Source organism: Meriones unguiculatus, chromosome X (genome assembly GCF_030254825.1).
Source record: "Meriones unguiculatus strain TT.TT164.6M chromosome X, Bangor_MerUng_6.1, whole genome shotgun sequence".
NCBI classification, from domain to species: Eukaryota; Metazoa; Chordata; class Mammalia; order Rodentia; family Muridae; genus Meriones; species Meriones unguiculatus.
The window spans coordinates 24706451-24727488 of NC_083369.1; positions in this window are offsets into that span (position 1 = coordinate 24706451).

Below are 21038 nucleotides of genomic sequence, written 5' to 3' on the forward strand. Positions count from 1 at the left end.
CAAAACATCCAATCAAGGACACCATGAAAAGACAAAATCTAAGAATAATAGGAGTAGATGAAAAAGAAGACTTCAGGCTCCAAGGTCTGGAAAATATTTTCAAGAAAATTATAGAAGAGAATTTTTCCAACTTAAAGAAAGAGATGTCCATAAACATACAAGAGGCCTGCAGAACAGCAAATAGACTACACCAGAAAAGAAATTCTTCATGTCACATCATAGTCAAAACACTGAATCTGTAAAACAAAGAAAAAAAATTAAAAGCAGCAAGGGAAAAAGGCCAAGTAACATATGAAGATAGACCTATCAGAATCACACCAGATTTCTCAACAAAAACTATGAAAGCCAGAAGGGCCTGGACAGACAACATGCAGTCCTTAGGGGACCACAGATGCCAACCCAGACTACTATACCCAGCAAAACTTTCAATCAACATAGATGGAGAAGTTAAAATATTCCATGACAAAACCAAATTTAAACAATATCTACACAGTAACCCAGCTCTACAGAAGTTACTAGAAGGGAAATTCCAACCCAAAGAAAACAACTACATCTAAGGAAACAGAGGAAATAGATAACTACACAAGAAAAAAAAATACAGGCAATGAAACTCAGCAACACCACCAACCCCACATCAAAAGAAAGTAACAATTGTTGGTCACTAGTATCTATCAACATCAATGGACTCAACTCCCCAATAAAAATACACAGACTAATAGAATGGTTGCAGAAACAAGATCCAACATTCTGTTGCATCCAAGAAACATACCTATGTAACAAAAATAAACTCTACCTCAGAGTAAAGGGCTGGAAAAATATTTTTCAAGCAAATGGTTCCAGAAAACAAGCTGGAGTAGCCATCTTAATATCTAATAAAATAGACTTTCAAACAAAATTAATCAAAAAATATAAGGAGGGCCCCTATATTCTCATCAAAGGAAAAATCCACCAAGAGGACATCACAATTTTGAACATCTATGCCTCAAATACAAGAGCGCCTACATTCATAAATAAAACATTATTAAAGCTTAAATCACACATTGATCCTAATACCTTAATAGTGGGAAACTTCAACACCTCACTCTTATCAAGGGACAGATCAACTAGACAGAAACCAAATAGGGAAATAAAGGCACTTACAGAGTCCCTAAATCAAATGGACCTAATAGATGTCTACAGATCTTTTCACCCAAACTCAAAAGAGTATACCTTCTTTTCAGCACCTCATGGAACCTTCTCCAAAACAAACCATATAGTTGGTCACAAAGCAAGCATCAACAGATACAAGAAGATTGAAATAATCACTTGTATTCTGTCTGACCACCATAGACTAAAGCTGGACCTCAACAACAATGGAAATAACAAAAAGTTGACACGCACATGGAAACTGAACAACTTGCTACTCAATGACAGTTGGGTCAAGGAAGAAATAAAGAAAGAAATTAAAGACTTCCTAGAATTCAATGCAAGTGAAGGCACAACATTCCCAAATTTATGGGACACATTGAAAGCAGAGCTCAGAGGAAAATTCATAGCATTAAGTGCCTTCAAGAAGAAATTTGTAACATCACATACAAGCAACTAAATGGCCCAACTGAAAACCCTAGAAAAAAAGAAGCAGATACACCCAAGAGGAGCAGACAGATGGAAATAATCAAACACAGGGCTGAAATCAATCAATTAGAAACAAATAAAACTATACAAAGAATCAATGAAACAAAAAGCTGGTTCTTTGAGAAAATCAACAAGATAGACAAACCTTTAGCCAAACTAACTAAAAAGCAGAGAGAATCTATCCAAATCAGCAAGATCAGAAATAAAAAGGGTGACATAACTATAGACATGGAGGAAATCCAAACAATCATTAGGTCATACTACAAAAGCCTATATGCCACAAAATTTGAAAACCTAAATGAAATGGACAATTTTCTTGATAGAGTCCATCTATCAACATTAAGTCAAGATCAGGTAGAAAGACTGAATAGCCCTATATCCCTTAACCCTCAAGGAAATTGAAGCAGTCATTAACAGTCTCCCCTAAAAAAAAAAAAAAAAAAAAAAAAAAAAAAACCTGGGCCAGATGGTTTCAGTGCAGAATTCTACCAGACCTTCAAAGAAGTACTAACACCAATACTCCTCAAAGTATTCCACAAAATGGAAACAGAAGGTATATTACCAAACTCATTCTACAAATCCACAGTCACTTTGATACCTAAACCACACAGGAACCCAACAAAAAAAAGAACTTCAGTCCTATCTCTCTTATGAACATTGATGCAAAAATACTCAACAAAATACTGGCAAACCAAATCCAAGAACACATAAAAGATATCATCCACCATGACCAAGTAGGCTTCATCCCAGGCATGCAAGGGTGGTTCAATATACAGAATTCCATCAATGTGATCCACCATATAAACAAACTGAAGGAGAAAAACCACAAGATCATCTCCTTAGATGCTGAAAAAGCATTTGACAAAATCCAACATCCATTCATGTTTAAAGTCTTGGAGAGATTAGGGATTCAAGGAGCGTACATATACATAGTAAAGGCAATATACAGCAAGCCTATAGCCAATATCAAACTCAATGGAGAGAAACTTAAATCAATCCCACTGAAATCAGGGACAAGACAAGGCTGCCCATTCTCTTCATATCTCTTCAACATAGTATTTGAAGTTCTAGCTATAGCAATAAGTCAACTAAAAGAAATCAAGGGAATACAAATTGGAACAGAAGAGGTCAAAGTTTCACTATTCGCAGATGATATGATAGTATACATGAGTGACCCCAAAAATTCAACCAGAGAACTCCTTCAGCTGATAAACACCTTCAGTAAAGTGGCTGGATAAAAAAAATAACGCAAAAAAAATCATAAGCCCTCATATATACCGAAGACAGAAGGGCCGAGAAAGATATTAGGGAAAGAACACCCTTCACAATAGCCACTAATCACATAAAGTATCTTGGAGTGACTCTAACCAAGCAAGTGAAAGACCTGTATGAGAAAAACTTCAAGTCTCTGAAGAAAGAAGTTGAAGAAGGTATCAGAAGATGGAAAGATCTCCTGTGCTCATGGATCGGTAGGATTAACATAGTGAAAATGGCTATTCTGCTAAAAGCAATCTACAGATTCAATGCAATTCCCATCAAAATACCAACACAATTCTTCATAGATCTTGAGAGAATAATTATCAACTTCATATGGAGAAACAAACAAACAAACAAAAAAAAACCCAGAATTTCCAAAACTACCCTGTACAACAACAGATCGTCTAGAGGCATCTCCATTCCTGATCTCAAGCTGTACTACGGAGCAATAGTAATAAAAATGGCATGGTTTTGGCATAGAAATAGAATAGTGGATCAATGGAACTGAATAGAAGACCCAAAATTAAACCCACATACCTATGGATATTTGATTTTTTAACAAAGAAGCCAAAACCATTCAGTGAAAAAAGACAGCATCTTCAACAAATGGTGCTGGTCCAACTGGATTTCTTCATGCAGCAAAATGAAAATAGATCCATATTTATCACCCTGCACAAAACTAAAGTCCAAGTGGATCAAAGATATCAACATAAAACCAGATACACTAAATCAGTTAGAAGAAAAAGTGGGTAAGACATTGGAATTCATTGGCACAGGAGACAACTTCCTGAACAGAGCACAGGCTCTAAGAGCAACAATTGATAAATGGGACCTCATGAAGCTGAAAAGCTTCTGTAAAGCAAAGGATATAGTCATCAAAACAAAATGACAGCCTACAGACTGGGAAGGGATCTTCACCAACCCTATATCTGACAGAGGGCTGATATCCAGAATGTATAAAGAACTAAAGAAGTTAAAAAGCAGCAAATCAAGCAATCCGATTAAAAATGGGGTAGAGAGCTAAACAGAGAATTCTCAGTAAAGGAATGCAGAATGGCAGAGAAACACTTAAAGAAATGTTCAACGTCCTTAGCCATCAGAGAGATGCAAATAAAAACGACCCTGAGATTTCACCTTACACCCATCAGAATGGCTAGGATAAAAAAACTCAAGTGACAACACATGCTGGAGAGGTTGTGGAGAAAGGGGAACCCTCCTCCATTGCTGGTGGGATTGTAAACTTGTACAACCACTCTGGAAATCAATCTGGCATTTTCTCAGACAACTAGGAATAGCGCTTCTTCAAGATCCAGCTATACCACTCCTAGGCATATATCCAAAAGAGGCTCAAGTAAACAACAAGGTCATTTGCTCAACCATATTTGTAGCAGCTTTACTCATAATAGCCAGAACCTGGAAACAAACCAGATGTCCCTCAACGGAGGAATGGATACAGAAATTGTAGAACTTTTTTTTTCAGATTTTGAATTTTATTAAATATATTCAACACAGGTTTAAAAGCAGATATTTAAAAAAAGAGCAGATATTTTTGTATTTGTTATTTTTAAAAGAACTTTTACACAATGGAACACTACTCAGCAATTAAAAACGAGGAAATCATGAAATTTGCAGGCAAATAGTGGGACCTAGAAAAGATCATCCTGAGTGAGGTATCCCAAAAGCAGAAAGACACTCATGGTATATACTTACTTATATAGACCTATAAGATAGGATAAATATACTGAAATCTATCCACCTAAAAAAGATAAATAAGAAAGAGGACCCGGGGTTAGATCATCAATCCTCACTTAGAAAGACAAATGGGATGTACATTGGATGTAGGAGCAAACAAGTAAGAGGACAGGAGCCTACCACTGAGGGCCTCTGAAAGACTCTATCTAGCAGTGTATCAAAGCAGATATTAAGATTCATAACCAAACCTCCAGCAGAATGCAGGAAGTCAAAAGGGCGGGGGGGGGGATACGACCTGGAAAGGATAGGAGTTCCACAAATACCAAATATATCTGGTCACAGGGGTCTTTCATGAGACTGTTTCTCCAAACAAGGACCATGTATGGATGCAACCTAGAGCCCCTGCTCCGATGTAGCCCTTGTAGCTCAGTATCCAAGTGGGTACCCTAATAAGGGGAACAGGGACTGTTTCTGACATGAACTCGATGGTGGACTCTTTGTCCCCTCCCCCCAGGGTAGAGCAGCCTTGCTAGGCCACAGAGGAGGACTTTGCAGCCAGTCCTGAAGACACCTGATAAACCAGTATCAGATGTAATGGGAGGAGGTTCTCCCCTATAAGTGGACTTGGAAAGAGGCAGGGAGGAGATGAGGGTGGGAGAGTGGGATTGGGAGGGAAAGAAGGAGTGGGATACAACAGGGATACAAAGTTAACAAACTGTAACTAATATTAAAAAAAATAAAAATTAAAAAAGTATCATTTTCTTGTAAGAAAAAAAGAAAATATTTTCAATTTTAATAAAGTTAACTGAATTTCTAAACAGGCCAATTTATCTTTAAAAACTCAGTATCTATCTAAAAGTCCAAAGTCTCTCAACTGTGAAATCTTAAAAAATAAAATAAAAAAATAAGTTAAAAACTTTCATACTTCAAAAGTAAAGAATCAACAACAACAACAAAAAAAAAAACAGTTACAATCATGTCAAAGCAAAACCAAAATTCAACAGTGTAGATGTAATCCAACATCTGGGATTCCCTCATGTTCTTCTAGGCGCCTAAGGTTTGGGAAGCGCCACCTCTCATGTTTTGCCACTCATAACACCTACAGCTTGTATTCTAGACTCAGGCTGACTCCAGCCCGCAGTTGCTGCTGTCCTGGCTGTTGTCCCACAGTGCTGAGGCTGCACCTTCACCAATGGCTTCTCCTGGGTTCTCTTCACAGATTATGGCCCCTGCCTGACGGTGCAAAGCCTCAGCTTCTCTCCATGACATCATCGGTACTGGGGTTTTCACTGCAGCTGACGCTGCACCTTCACCAATGGCTTCTCTTCACCTCCCATGATGTCAAGTCTCAGCCTCCTTTGATTACCTCTCCACGCCTTCAAAACCAGTACTACCTAGAAGAGTCTTAAATGTTATCAATTTCAGCTGTCAACATTCAATTTAGCTTTTGGCCCACCCCTGAATCACAGCTTCTGTGTGCTGGCCCAAAGGAACTATTCCCAGAAAAATTTACCTTAATCATAGCTGATTTCTCTGCCTCAGCTAACCAGTGTTCCAGAAAAGCAAGAAAGAAAAAAGAAAAGAAAAAAAATCATTTTAATGATTCTGGTCTCTTACTATTCACAGCTGATTCTATATCTGCAGCTGACCAAAAATCATATGTTCATCTTCAAAATACCACATAAATGGCCTCTTAACTCTGAAACTTCACAAGTCAGACCTCTGTATCTGAATCTTAGAATTTCGATCTTCTAATATCTCACAGTAGCCCACTAAATTCTGAACACTCAGTGACTTTTCCAGCCCAAAGTTCAAATCTCCATCCATAATCCTCCCCAAAATAACATGATCAAATCAGTCACAGAAATAGCCCCAGATCCTGGTACCAATTCCTGCATTAGTTTGTCTTCTAATCCTGTGATAAACATTATGACCAAAATCAATTTGGGTGAAAAAGGACTGCTTAAAGTCCATGAAAAAGAGAAGCCAGGACAGAAAGTCAAGGCAGGAACTTGAGGCAGGAAGTGAGTAAGAGAATACGAAGAGTCTTGCTTATTGGCTTCCTCCTCATGATTAATCACCCTACTTTCTTATACCCCCTTAAACTATATGCCAATGGGTAGTACCACTTTCATTAGTCTGGGATCGCCCATATATATCATTAACCAAGAAAACATGCTCCATGGGCTGGAGAATTGACTCACCTGTTAAGAGCACTTGTTGCTCTTACAGAAGACCTAAGTTCAGTTTCCAGCACCCACATGGTGCTTCACCTTTTGAACATACTAAAAACCACTCAATTGTACATTTATTTCTATAAATCATACATTATATGAATTACATATTGTTGCAACTTCCACAAAAAAAGAAAATTAAGTATGTGATACACGAATATGTAGAATAATTTTGCCCTAGTCTCCTTTCTCTTGGTATTATAAAACACTGACTAAAAGCAACATAGATGAGAAAAGTGTTTATTTCATCTTACAATTCTAGGTCACAGTCATCAGTGGAGGGAGGCAGAGCAGGAAATCAAGGCAGGAAGCAGAAGGCAGACCACAGAAGAAGACTGCTTTCTGGTTGCTCAGGTTCACATTCAGGTAGCTTCCTTATATAATTCAAGATCATCTGGGTTGGGCCCTCCTACATCAATTAAAGATCAAGAGAATCCCTCACAGACATGGCCACAGGTAATTTATAGAACTCTGGTTCCAGCCTTGCTCTTTGCTTCCTGTCCTGCCATAATATAAACAGCTTCTACCACCCACTCCTGCCACTGTGAAGTTGATTGTTCTGCCACACATCACCTCTATGATGGACAGAAACCCCTTTGAAACCATCCATGACTTACTATTATATGCCGTGACCAAGACAACATATAGAAGACAGAGACTATTGGGGATTTACAGTTTCAGAAAGTGAGTTCATGACCATCATGGAGGGGAGCATGACTGAAGGCAAGCAGACATGGTATGGAGCAGTAGCTGAGATCTTACATATTATCTACAAGCAGAAAGCAAGACAAGCTAACTGGATATGGTTGGGCTTTTGAAACCTCAAAAGCCCACCTCCAGTGGCATACCTCCCCTAACAAGGCCACACCTTCTAACCTTTCCCAAATGTTTCACCAACTAGGGACCAAGTACTCAAATATATGAACCTATGGTAGCCACTGTCATTCAAACCATCACAGTGCCCAAACATATATATGGACCAGAGGGTAGAATGAGGGCCAACTTGAGATCTGGGCTACCTCTGACCTGTTGGAGCTACTAAATGCTGGTTTGTAAGTTAAATTATGGAGATTTATGAACCCTTTATGCTGGATGCTTGTAGTTTTCAAGAGCTTCAGACTGCAGATTTGGAGCATAAGAACAGTCTAAGAGGAGTGGTTCTCTTTCCAGTGTTTTGAAATTCCCCCCTATATCTGCACATTTCCCACATCCCCAGAACAACACAGAGATGGGCACTTTGGATGCAAGCCAGAGGAGACAGCAGCACCTCTGCCACAGCCAAAATCTCACCAGTTTGAGCACTTCATTGGCTTTTGTCCTGCCTTTATTCCAGGAAAAAGTCATGTTCCTGAAGGTACTGTGCAGAATGAGGAATAAAGACCTGGGAAAAGTGACTAGAAATGTGGGAATCTGACTGCCTTTCTTCAAAAGTCACCCCAGGTGAGGAAAAGTAATCTCAGTTACCATGGGGGGGCAGCAGAGGCCAATTTACAGAACCTTAAACCTAGACTAGGAACTCCTGGCTTATGCTGTCTGGGTGCTCTAATTCTTGTCTTGGATCAGCCCCATCCCACACTGGGAGCATCTTTCTGCAGGACAGCACACACCTGTCCCAATGGGTGAAAGAGTGATCCAAAAAGCACTCAGAGAAGTCTCGGAAAAGGAAGGTTTCAGGAAAATAGGACAGTCTTGGGGACCAAAAATGTTACACTAGAGAAAACTGGTAAGAGAGAAAATATTATCTGCATACAATTCAGTCCCCACAATCCCCCCTCACCGTATTTGAGCACAGGAATTCCTCCTTCCCAACTGACTATTCGTACATTCTATTTCCCTCCTTTTGATATTCTATGCTGAACTCTCCTAGCCTAAAACTACTCACAAGAGCTGCTTAAACTTCTACCCCAGATCTCATTGGCAACAACATTTTTTTTTTATGCCCACCATGCTGGGCCTTTCTGATATGGAAAAGCTACCTTCGTAGTGGCCCCATGAATTCAGGGTATTTAGGTATTGTAAGGATGTAATTTGCTGCTATTGAGAATAATTCCATCCTCTTCTGATATACCAGAAGGGCAAGCAATTTCTTGGGGAAGATGGGGAAGAACACGATAGTGGTTACCTGTGCTAACTTGTTTAGCTATAAACTCAAAGACTTGGCTGCTTAAACTCTACAAATGAGACAGAATCCAAAAGCACTTTTGAACTGGGAAACTTCAAAGGAGAGCTAAGACTTGAGAACAGGAAGAACAAGGCTGACCTAAGCCCCAGACACCAGGCACTCCAGAGGCCACATAGCCAGTGCAATCAACTGGTCCAGATAGGAGTTTAGATCAACAAGGGACGATTCTGAGTCTCAAAGCAATAATTGGGGGAAGCCACACATGTGTTTCCTCTTAAATTTCCTGACCATGTTCCAGGTTCAAACCAATCCCAGGAGACCTCCTAGCTTATTTACAACAGGTCCAGGTATTTGGCTCTATCCTTTTCTTCTTAAAGCTGCTGTAACAACCCATCCCTTTGGGTTAGAGTGAGATAAAGCTGGACTAACATACTCCCCACTGATAAATCTAAACACAGTCTTCAGATACAGGAATCTACTGATAACCAAGAAAGCAAACAGAAGTCACACACACACACACACACACACACACGCACACACACACACACAAACACACACACACACACACTGCATTTACTAGGTTTGGTGGATTATTATACTGGAATAAATATAAAATGGCAAAGGCTCCATCTTCCAAAGTCTTCAGAGAGATGGCATTTGGAACCTGTCTCCTAGATGGCCAATGGAAGCTCATTTAAACTTCTTTTCTCCCACTCTCCTTATCCTGAAGATGGAGGTTATTTTTTTCCCTGATGTATTCCCTTTACACTAATACACATATACAATCCTCCCAAACCATACCTAAAGCATATTTGTGCTGGCCACTCTTCTTTGCATAGGGAATCTGGATCTCCAAGGACATGTGCACTGGGTGCTGAAAAGAATTGCTCAACCCACAAGCCTCTGCTATACATAGAAATTGTCCCCTCTAGGGAGTTTCTTCCCAACAGAGAATCAGACTTAATAATCTTCCTGTGAATGTGTCTCAAGCAACAGAACAGCACAGAAGGATACAAGGAGAGAAGGCAAATGGAGTGGTTATCCTGTCCTACAAAGACTAGTTTAAGATGGATTAATATGTTCCCAGGGCTATGTACAATACAGTATAGAGCCATCGTGATATTTAAGATGCACACCAACCTTATAAAGCAGAAATCTCCTTATTTTATTGAAGGGGAAATTGGTTGAGATTTTTGGTATATGGAAGTACTAACCTGGGGTGTCAGATCTGCCTGACCCCCAAATGAATAAATATTGTGTCCATTACACATGACGAGTGGATTCCTCAAGATGGTGGAAGATCTGGGACATCCAGAACAATAAACTAAGGCCCACAAGGCTAGACTTAAAAGGCAAGCTCAAAACAATAGAAAATGGCTAAATTCACAGGAGAAGACCCACAGGGCCTATTGGGCACATGAGAACCACAGAGCCAAAGCACAGCTTGTATCAGGTTATGCCTCCCACCCATCCAGGGACAATAGAGAAGCAGGTTCTTGGAGGTGCTATGAGAGAAGCTGTGAGTCCAGGAAAACCAAAGCAACCACCATTGGGAACAAAGTCCCAGTTCATGAATGGGTCAATATCCAATGTGACATGAACTCTACCGCACATGCCCGAGTCTTAAGACTTACAGACAGTCTTTCTAGTGGCAGGGGATGAGGGAAACAGTGATATTATGTTGGTTCATGGAAGATGAAACTCTTTTTTTATTCCCCTGGGCCTACCTATTACCACCTCCATGAGACAGCATCCCTGCTTACAGTGAAACGGAATGCTGAAAGAGAAGTTTTCTGGCCTTTGCAGAGTCATCTGGGCCAAGACCTTTCCTTGGGCAAGAAATTTCCTGGCTTAGAGACTGACTCTGAAGAGGATCTTCAAAGCAGTGCTAGTGGGTCCTCATCCACCTACTGCTAGAGAGGAAGTTCACCTCTGTCTCCATGGGTAGCTCTCTTGTTGACCTATAACAAAGTACTCTGTGAGAAGAGAAGCGGAAGAAAGAAGCTCTGTGGGAGAAGAGGCCATAGACACCCTTTGAATCTCTCCTCTCTCCACAGGGCTCTGGGTCTCATTATGATCTTAACATTGTCACTCCCTTGGTAAATGAAACACGGGGACCTCCAGGTCAGAATGAAAAGATCTTTAGGAGGAAGTCATAGTAGAGGAAAAACTCTTGTTTCTGGGCTCCCCCCATAGTGAGTTCTGTGATAGAGCCTGATTCTCTCTCTCTTATGTCCCCTATTGACACACACACACACACACACACACACAAAGCATTGGGTATGTATCACTTTTTTCCTTAATGCTCTGGCCTGAAAGGGCTGCAAAGTTCAACCCTGACTTTTCTTGAACACACACACACACCACACACACACACACACACACAATCTGAAGCACTCTGAGAAGCAAAGGACCTTGTCAAAACCAAAAGCAGCCCAGCTTCCACAGTACATGTCTCCCAGCCAACCACAACTACCTTTTCTTATAAACATTTTTTTATACTACATCCAGGCTTCAAAGCAGCATAAATTGGGTCTTTCCCTCAATGTCAATGGTACATGCTCACAGAACATGTACTTCTTGCCTCTAACCTCAGGGAGCAAGGGTTTGATGGTAGAAATTCCTCCACACCCAGAGTCCCAGAGTCATAGTCTCTCCCTTGCCCCACCAAAACCTGGCTTCCTTCAGTAAGGAATACATGTTTGTTTGTTTTTGTTTGTTTGTTTGTTTGTTTTTTCCTGAAAATCTCCTCAGAAGTCAGTTGCAATTGATATTATTAGCCCACATTCCGGTGAGAACTAACCCCCACATTGTGCTATTTAGACTGACAACACTTCAGCCTTACAATAAACCTTAACATCCAGACACCAAGGTTTCAATTGCTGGGAAATGATGCCATGACCACAGCATCTCTTATAAAGGAAAGCATTTAATTGGAGCTGGTTTACAGTTTCAGAGCTTTAGTCCATAATCATCATAGTGGGAAGCCTGGCGGCATGCAGGCAGACATGGAGCTGGATAGGTAGCTGAGAGCTCTACATCTGGATCCAAAGGCAGCAGGAAAAGAGAGTGAGAGACAGTGGGCCTCGCTTGAGCTTTTGAAACTTCAAAGTCCTACTCTAGTGACACTCTTCGTCCAACAAAGCCACACCTTCTCTAACAAGACCACAATTTCTAATAGTGCCACTCCCTGGTAACCAAGCATTCAAATATATGAGTCTATGGGAGCCACTCTTATCAAATCACCACAACAGTCCAATAAGGAAGTGATTCTGCCACAGAGAGCACCTGATTTCTCTCTGCTGTGAAATATGGGAACTTGCACTCAGCCATAACTATGGGCTAGGGATGTAGTTTAGAGGTAAAGCTCTGTCTAGTTCTTTGCAAGGTTCTCTGAATCCTCTTTGTACAAACTGCTGTCTCCATGCATTCAGTAACTCTGGAGGCAGTCATAGGCAATGGTTATATTTCTACTAGTTGTGGTTCATGTTTACTATTAAAGATATTAGAAGGTTCATTATGGTAAAGCCCTACCACATGATTGAGTGTGGACAGTTTAACCTGATGCATCTATTCACTAACTCATTCATCCGTTCAATAAATATGGAGCAATATGTTCTAGGCACTGTTCTTTGTACTACAGAAACAATGAGGAGCAAAACAAGATATGATCTCTACTCTTACAGAGTTTGGGATGTAGTGAGAGAGATAGTACTTATCCAAAAAATATACAAATAAGGATAAAAATACAAATAAATTCTTTAAAAAAAAAAAGGAAAAACATTTACTACTAGGGAAAGCATAGTATCTGGACAAGTATTTGGCCAAGACCTGGTAGAACATATTAACAATCCTTCCTTTTGAGAGTAATTGGTATTATTGGGGTTTTTGGTATAATAATTCTATCAGATTTAACTTTTAAAAATATTACTCTGGTAGTTATGTTTTTTAAAAGTCGTTGGAGGCAAATGGATAATGTGCAGAGAGTGAAAGTTTACGGAGCATTCCTGAATGGGATGTCTTCATCAATCCCCTCTCCTCAAAGCTTGATGACTTACGTGGAAGAGGGGGCAGAAAGACTGTAAGAGCCAGACATGGTAGATGACTCCAAGGGAATACCATCTTCCAGATACAACAGGACCAATATACATATGAACTCACGGAGACTGTGAGAGTACACACAGTACCTGTACAGGGTTAACCCACACTGTATCCTAACATTGACAGAAGAACATAGACACAAGATCCCACCCTAATCAAGAATCTATTTGCAACTGATACCTTCTGGGAAAGGGGAAATTAGTCTTCTCTAATAAGTGTTACTAAATATATCAACCATACTTCAGGGCAGACCCTATTCCCAGGAGTAGCTGGCCAACACAAAATGAACTCTGTGGGCTTTTGGGCTCATTTTGTTTTGTTTGGTATATTTTGTTTTATTAATCTTCTTCTTCTTCTTCTTCTTCTTCTTCTTCTTCTTCTTCTTCTTCTTCTTCTTCTTCTTCATATTCTTCTTCTTTTTCTTCTTCATATTCTTCAAGTTTGTGATGATTTGTGTTGTTTTTCTTGTTTCTGAGCAAGAATCAGAAGAGAGAGAACAGAGAGATAAACATGAGAAAAAGAGAGAGAAACTAGAGAGGATGAAGTTGGGTGCTAGAGAGGTGATAAAGGTCTTAGAGTTGGGTGAAGGAAACAAATGTACTCAAAATATATTGTATTAAAATGTTTTGAGAAGAATTTTTTTTAAATGGCTGAGGGGCACAGTGTGGATGTGTAGATACCAGTTTATTTTAGTAAATAAAGTGGCATGTGATGAGCAGGTGGCTGGCAGTACAACTACTTATGTATGGCTGGACTAAAAGACTTCCAAATACAGAAAACTTACTGACAGATTGGATATGAAGAAGAGGGAACTCAGATGACTCTTTGTCTTTGGAACTGCTATTCAATATTCCAACTGGATATTTGAGAGTATCATTGATTAAAAGAGAGGGAACTGATAGAGAACCCAGCTCTAAGGGGGAAGATGATGGGCTTGGCCTTGAATTGTTATTTGAGCCATAATTAAAACATCTCAGTAAAGACAAAGATGTGGTATGCAAACCATGAGTATGAATGCATGAGATTTCCCGAGGAAACAGTAGAGAATAAGAAAGATAGACTCTGGGAACTCTAACATTTAGTCTCAGTGACTCAGGAGGCAGAGGCAACTTGGGCTGCTGACTAAGTTCAAGGTCAACTTTTGGAGCTACTTGAGACCTCTGTTCCACAATAAAAAGTAGAAAGGGGGCTCTTGATGCGGATCAGCCATAGATCAAAGGACACCTTAAAACATTCTCAAATAGGCAGGAAGAAAAACAGAAAAAGGAAGTTTATGAAAGAAAATCTCAACAAAGAAGAAATGGCCAATCATGTCAAAGGCCACTGAAGATTTGGGTAAAATAAGAATTGAAAACATCTTTTGAATTTACTAACACTTTGGAGAAAGAAGATTCAGGTTGTTTATGGGAGGTTGGAGTAGGCTGAAACAAATCTTCTTGTTTCAGAAGAAATTTCTTTGGAAGGAAAGAGTGACTTGGGGAGCATTAATCTAAGATAGGAGGGACTATTTCATCTGCTACTAAGAAGCACCCACTTGAAGGAAAGTGGCTTACTGTATGGGAGAGAAAATTTAATAACAGGAGACAGTAGGAAGGGATAAACTATAGTGTAGTTCCTGAAAAGAAAAGATGACGACTCCTCCACCATTACATACAAGAGGACCTATGGAGAAGATAGAAGAGCCGATGTGTAGATACGGTGGCAGTGAAATAGGTGACAAGGTTATCTGCTAAAAGTAAGAAGGTAGACATGGTTTGAAAAACCATGCGGTTGAAGGTTTGATAAAAGAGTGAAGAAGGTTATAAACAGTCATCTTGGAGAATGAGAAGCACTTAAGAAATTTAGTACAGAGAAGAACTGTAAAGCAGTGATGAGGGCTTTACTGAGGTACAGGTGGTGACAGTGAGTGGACATAACTGAGCTATAGAGGAATATGATGAAATTGAAGAACCAGGAGACCCAAGTGATGGTTGGATAATCAGCATATACACCCACCGATATCACCTCGGATGATGGCTAACCTTGTGGTGGTAAGTGGGGAAGTCAGGGAGACAGAAACCAGAGTCTTCACTGAGAGAGTAGTTGTATTGTTTTTCTAGGACTGACCTAACAAATTGTCACAAACTGAGTGCCTTGAAACACAAGTTAATGAATAGACAGGCCAGAAATTCTAAGTATGGGTGTCAAATGCTTGGTTGTTTCTATTGGCTTCCAGTGAAGAATCTTTGCATGACTTACTTTCAGCTTCTGGTAGCCACCAGCAATTCTTGGTGCACAGCTGGATCGCTCCAATCTCTGCCTCTGTTATCATAGGTCTGCAAGTTGTCTCTGTGTACAATTGTATTCAAATGTTTAAGAAAATCAATCATGGAACTGGGGCCCACGCCACTGCATTATGTTCTCATCTTAATCCAGTCTTAATCTTCAAAGGCCCTGTATTCAAATAAGTTTGTAGGTCCTTCATAGGTATTCTGAGATTAGGATCCCAACACATCTCTTTAGTGGCACATTTCAACTGACTACAGGAAGAATGATCAGGAGATTGGTTAAGTGACGGCAGTGGGAGTATCTAAGACATCCAACGTGATATAAGACTCCAAAACGTGTGGTTTGTTCAACAAAAAGCAGAAGATCTGAATGTGGCAGTAAAGGGCAAGCAAGACTCTTAACCAAACAGCTGACCGCACAATTCTGGAAAAGGCAACTAGCAGATCTCATAGAAGAAGGCTGCAGGGGAATCAAGGGTCCTTTATCTAGAGCTAGGTTTCAGTTAGGACATAGGTCTTGAGAATGCCAGTTGAGGAGAGCTGACAGACTGGCAGTTTTGGAAAATAAAGAAAAAAATATAATGAGCCTAGATTGACTGACGATAAAAGCAGAGCAGTTTGTGAATCAGTGTAAGGATGGATATGGGGCTTACATGTTGGGAGCTGACTGAAACTTTTAAAACATGTAGGGCAGAATGAAGTTATTCACAGAAGCTTTGAGGAGGTGGGCTCTGGACCTGAGCCTAGTGGCTAGAAATGTGTCACAGTCTGCCAGAGTTGATGGCAGCTGTGGTACTTTCAAAATATGCACACTGAAGGCTCTAGAGTACTAGTGATTCTAGGGGAAGCCATCTCAGCTCCTTTGTTTCCTAAAGTGCATATTAGGATAAGGCCACTCCATCAGTTACCTAGAAATGCTGCAACCTTCTTCATATTAAAAATGGGAACTGAGCCCAGAAGGTGCTGGAGCATGCCTTCACTCCCAGCACTCGGGAGAGAGGCAAGAGGATCTCTGTGAAAAATATTAGATTTTATCTTATATACAGTATCTATATTTTAGGAAGATATGAAAGAAGAAAGTTAATTCTTTGAGGGAAAGGAAGAGGAGCAGAAGGAGGTTAGAAGGGGCATATTAAAGGGTAATGTGGATGAATTTTATCAGAGTATGTCTTTTGTGTATGAAAATGTTATAATGAAATGTATAATGAAATGTTATAATGAAATGTGTATGATTATACACTAATAAATGTTTTTATTTGGAAATGAAATGAAAGCTAAGTGACAATATGTACAAAGACATAAAACAATATCAGGTGCACATTATGTTCTATGTAAGTGTTCATTTTGATTGTTGGTTATTCTCTCTCCTGCCCTCCTATTTAATCACTTGATACTGTTCTGCTTGCTACCACCCCCATGGCTTTTGACCCCAATCTAAATGAGCTCAACCTTCTGTTCTGTGTGCTCTTCTCTGAAGCTGTTTACCTCCAGACTGAAGAAGCCCAGAGCTTTCAAGTGTTTTCCATATGGTGTTGCTGCTGTTATTCCAGCCTGGTAACTCACTTTTAGATATCTTGCACTTTGTCATTGTATGGCAGTTTAAATGGGCTGTCTAGACTAGATCCCAGTGCTCCAGGTAGGATGTAACAAGTGTGGGAAAGAGAAAAAACATCACTTCTCTTGCTCTGGTTCTATACTTCTATTAATGCAGCCTAAAAATCTAATGAGGTTTGTTGGCAGCATCATCACTCTGTTGGCTCACAATGACTTTACAATCAAATCAAGTTTTTTTTTCCACATATGCTGTTGTTAAACCAGGCAGTTGTCTTCTATTCTGTACTAGAGGAACAAACCAGCTATAATTGCTAGGAGAAATTCCTGTGCAGCAATCAAAGTCAAGTATCAGAAGAATTTTGTTATAAGGAAAAGACAGTCCAGGCAAGCTGTTGATAGTTGGGAGTCATGATAGATGCTACAAGCTTCCTACCCAATAATGATTTTCCTCTTCTTCCTTATTTACAGAATTCCACCATTGTTTAGAACGGCAATGTGCTAAGCAAAAAATACTGCATTTCCCAGCTTCTTTTGTAGCTCAGATTGTTCATAAAACATAGTTGTAGATAAAGAGGTATAGGTGTCTATCACTGGATACAGAATATCATTGTGAATGAAAAAAAAGCTCTATAAACTGATCTTTGCCTTTAGTCTTCTCATTAGGTGTGTTCCTGGATCCTCTTGTCTAGAATACAGACAAGAAGCTCAGAGATAAAGCACAATGCAAATGAATAAAAGCCCATATTAAGAATAGTAGAGGGCTTAGCGGTTAAAAGCACTAGGTGCTCTTCCAGAGGACCAGAGTTCAATTCCCAGCACCCACAGGCCAGCTTAAAACTGTCCGTAACTCCAGTTCCAGAGGATCTGGCACCCTCACACAGACATGCAGGCAAAACACTGAGTGCATTAAAAAAAAGAAAAGAATAGTAGATATGACAGAAAATTAGGAACAGTACTACCTCAAGATCCAGCTATACCACTCCTAGTCATATATCCAGAAGATGCCCCACCATTCAATAAGGAAATTTGCTCAACTATGTTCATAGCAGCTTTATTTGTAATAGCCAGAATCTGGAAACAACCTAGATGTCCCTCAACTGAAGAATGGATACAGAAAGTGTGGTACATTTACACAATGGAATACTACTCAGCAATTAAAAACAAGGAAATCATGAAATTTGCAGACAAATGATGCGATCTAGATAAGATTATCCTGAGTGAGGTATCCCAGAAGCAGAAAGACACACATGGTATATACTCACTTATGAGTGGATATTAGCTATATAATACAGAATAAACATACTAAAGTCTATAGTCAAGAAGGAGCTAAACAACAAGGAGGACCCTAGCAAAGATGTTTAATCCTCATTCAGAAGGGCAAACAGGATAAGCATCAGAAGTAGGAGAAGACAAGGAACAGGACAGGAGCCTTCCACAGAGGACCTCTGAAAGACTCTACCCTCCAGGGTATCAAAGGAGATACTGAGACTCATAGCCAAACTTTGGGCAGAGTGCCTGAAAGCTTATGGAAGAAAAGGGAGATAGAAAAACAAAGCCAAAAAACCTGGGCCCAGGGTGGCCTGCAGAGACCAATACTCCAACCAAGGACCAAGCATGGAGAGAACCTAGATCCCCTGTTCAGAGGAAACCCATAGGCTGCTCAGTTTCCAAGTGGGTTCCCTAGTAAGGGGAACAGGGGCTGTCTCTGGCATGAACTCAGTGGCTGGCTCTTTGATCTCCTCCCCCTGGGAGGTGCAGCCTTGCCAGGCCACAGAGGAAGATGATACAGCCACCCTTGATGAGACCTGATAGGCTAGGTTCAGATAGAAGGGGAGGAGGTCCTCCCCTATCAGTGGACTAGGGAAAGGGCATAGGGGAAGAAGAGGGAGAGTGGGTGTGATTGGGAGGAGATGAGGGAGAGGGCTGCAGCAGAGATACAAAGCGAATAAATTGAGATAGATAGATAGATAGATAGATAGATAGATAGATAGATAGATAGATAGATAGATAGATAGAATGTAAAGAAATGGAAAAAAAAGAATAGTAGAGATGAAAAGCCATGATCTTTCTATTGGGGTGGTATTGATAACCAGGCTAGCTTAAACTGCATCATCATCATCATCATCTGGGTTCATCCACTCAAGTTACTGAAGCTATAAGAATGCACCTCCACACCTGACAAAAGCCAGAGTATTAAGGATGCCACTGAACTGCCTTAGTAGCCCTAGATCAAGGAAATCTTGTTAAATGAAGCAAATAAATCTTTATCTATTTAAGCTACAACTTTAGATTTCTTTATTTTTGTGGCTGAAAAAAAAATTCTAACTGGAACAAAGTAATAACAGAAAAACTAAGGATACAAATGAAACACAAGCATTATTCTAAAAATCAAAAGAAGGGGCTACTTAGAAATACACATAAGCAATTGGACCTGCCTGGACCCTTCTGGGATGGAGTTAAATTCAGGTTCAGGGTCAGTACTTTTTCCCTAAATAGTAGGCTAAAAGAGCATTGCCAGGCCCGGGTCTTGATAGAATATAGGTATGAAGCTAGGACATGGGTATAGGATATGAAACTGAAGGCTAAGTGTCAGAAGAAGTGGGTAATGAGGCAGAGGATCAGGGAACTTGAGAGCAAACTCAGAACAGCATCAAAAAGACAAACTTGGTGCTGTATTACAGGTAGGGAGTTGGGTCAAGATGGGTTTACTTTAAGCCTATTCATCTAAGTGTAGGTGTGGGCTATAAACAGAAGAAAAATTCCTCAGACCATGGAAGTAGAAGGTCCCCCCAGTGTGATATAGGCAGAGCCTGACAAGCTTTAACTGAAGTTGTGCTTTAGCCATCCTGACACTATTCTTAGATTCAGTCTTCATTGTGTGCTTTTCTTTCCTGCTTTTGCTCATGACTTTTTAAAGACCTGGCTTTAAGAGAAGGCCTCCTGTGCAACCACACTTGTCTCTTTAAACACTTCCCACTTTGTCTTCTTCCTATTGTCAGTATTTTTCCACGGACACCTATCCCTCTTTCCTCTATCCCAATTTGTCTTCTCCCTTGTCAAGGTTCTGGGTGCTCTTCCTGGCTAATGTGTGTTCCCTTTGACATAACCAGCCTTTAGCCTCTGGTCTCTGCTTGGGGTGCAGACGGAGAGCAAGGGCTAGAAAGAAGCCTGACTGGAGCTTACCAGTTGCAGGATGCAGTGTGCCACTCCAGTCCCCCTTCTAACCTTGGCTTCTTTGTTCTAGCAGAAGCCAATGCTTTTTTCAACTCTCCATCCACTTGCCAGTGCCATCTAGAGTGAGAGAATAGATCCTCTTCTGATCCTTTGTGTGTTTCAGGTGCTAAGTGGGTAAGTCATTGTGATATTGTGCTCCTGTGATAAATGGACCTTTGTGAGACAGTTTTCGCTTTGTGTGCACAGAGAAAAAGAGGGAGTCTTGCCGTAGTGTCTTCCCACAGAAAGCTCTAGAAGGTGTTCAGAGATGATCACCTAGGCCAGTGAGGCTGCTCTTTCAATTGACAAGAAAGAGTGTCAGTCACTGTGGGCCTGCCAATCAGCATAAAACTAGGCATCTGTAAGCCACTAGCCTTCTTTGTTAAACATAATACTGAATCCTCCAAAGAATGATAGTGGCTTAAGGATCCCGGCTAGTGTCACTAATGGAGCTCTTTAGTTCCACCCTCCTTCTTCACAGAATTGTCTCCATTCCTCAACTTAGGCCACTCCTAGGTCTTTTCAATTATACTTCTTCTGTTTTTCTCCCATTTTCATTCCTTCTCCAGCTCGGCTCATGCTCCATTTGTCCAGTCCTCAATGCCTCTCACTTGGGCTCCTCAACAGTCTCCTAAGTCATCTTCCTGCCTCCAGTCTCGCCCCCTCCAATGTAACCTCCATGCTTCAGCAAATCAGTCCTTTGAAAATACAAACCTGGTCATTTTATCGTCTCTCAAAAACCATGAAACCTCTTCTATTGATCCAGGTATCTTTTGTTGGAATAAAATCCTCATGATTAAGTTTCTGTCAAATGCTCAGCCTTTGTTTTTGCATTGTTCCCCCTTTACACCTAGCCACAGCAAACTACTTTGTAGGTTTCTAAACATGTTTTTCCTATCTTTGCTTCTACACCCTTACCCATGACTTCCTTTCTTCTGCGATACCCTTCACACATCACGTTCTTTACTTTCTGTTCAGCCCTTA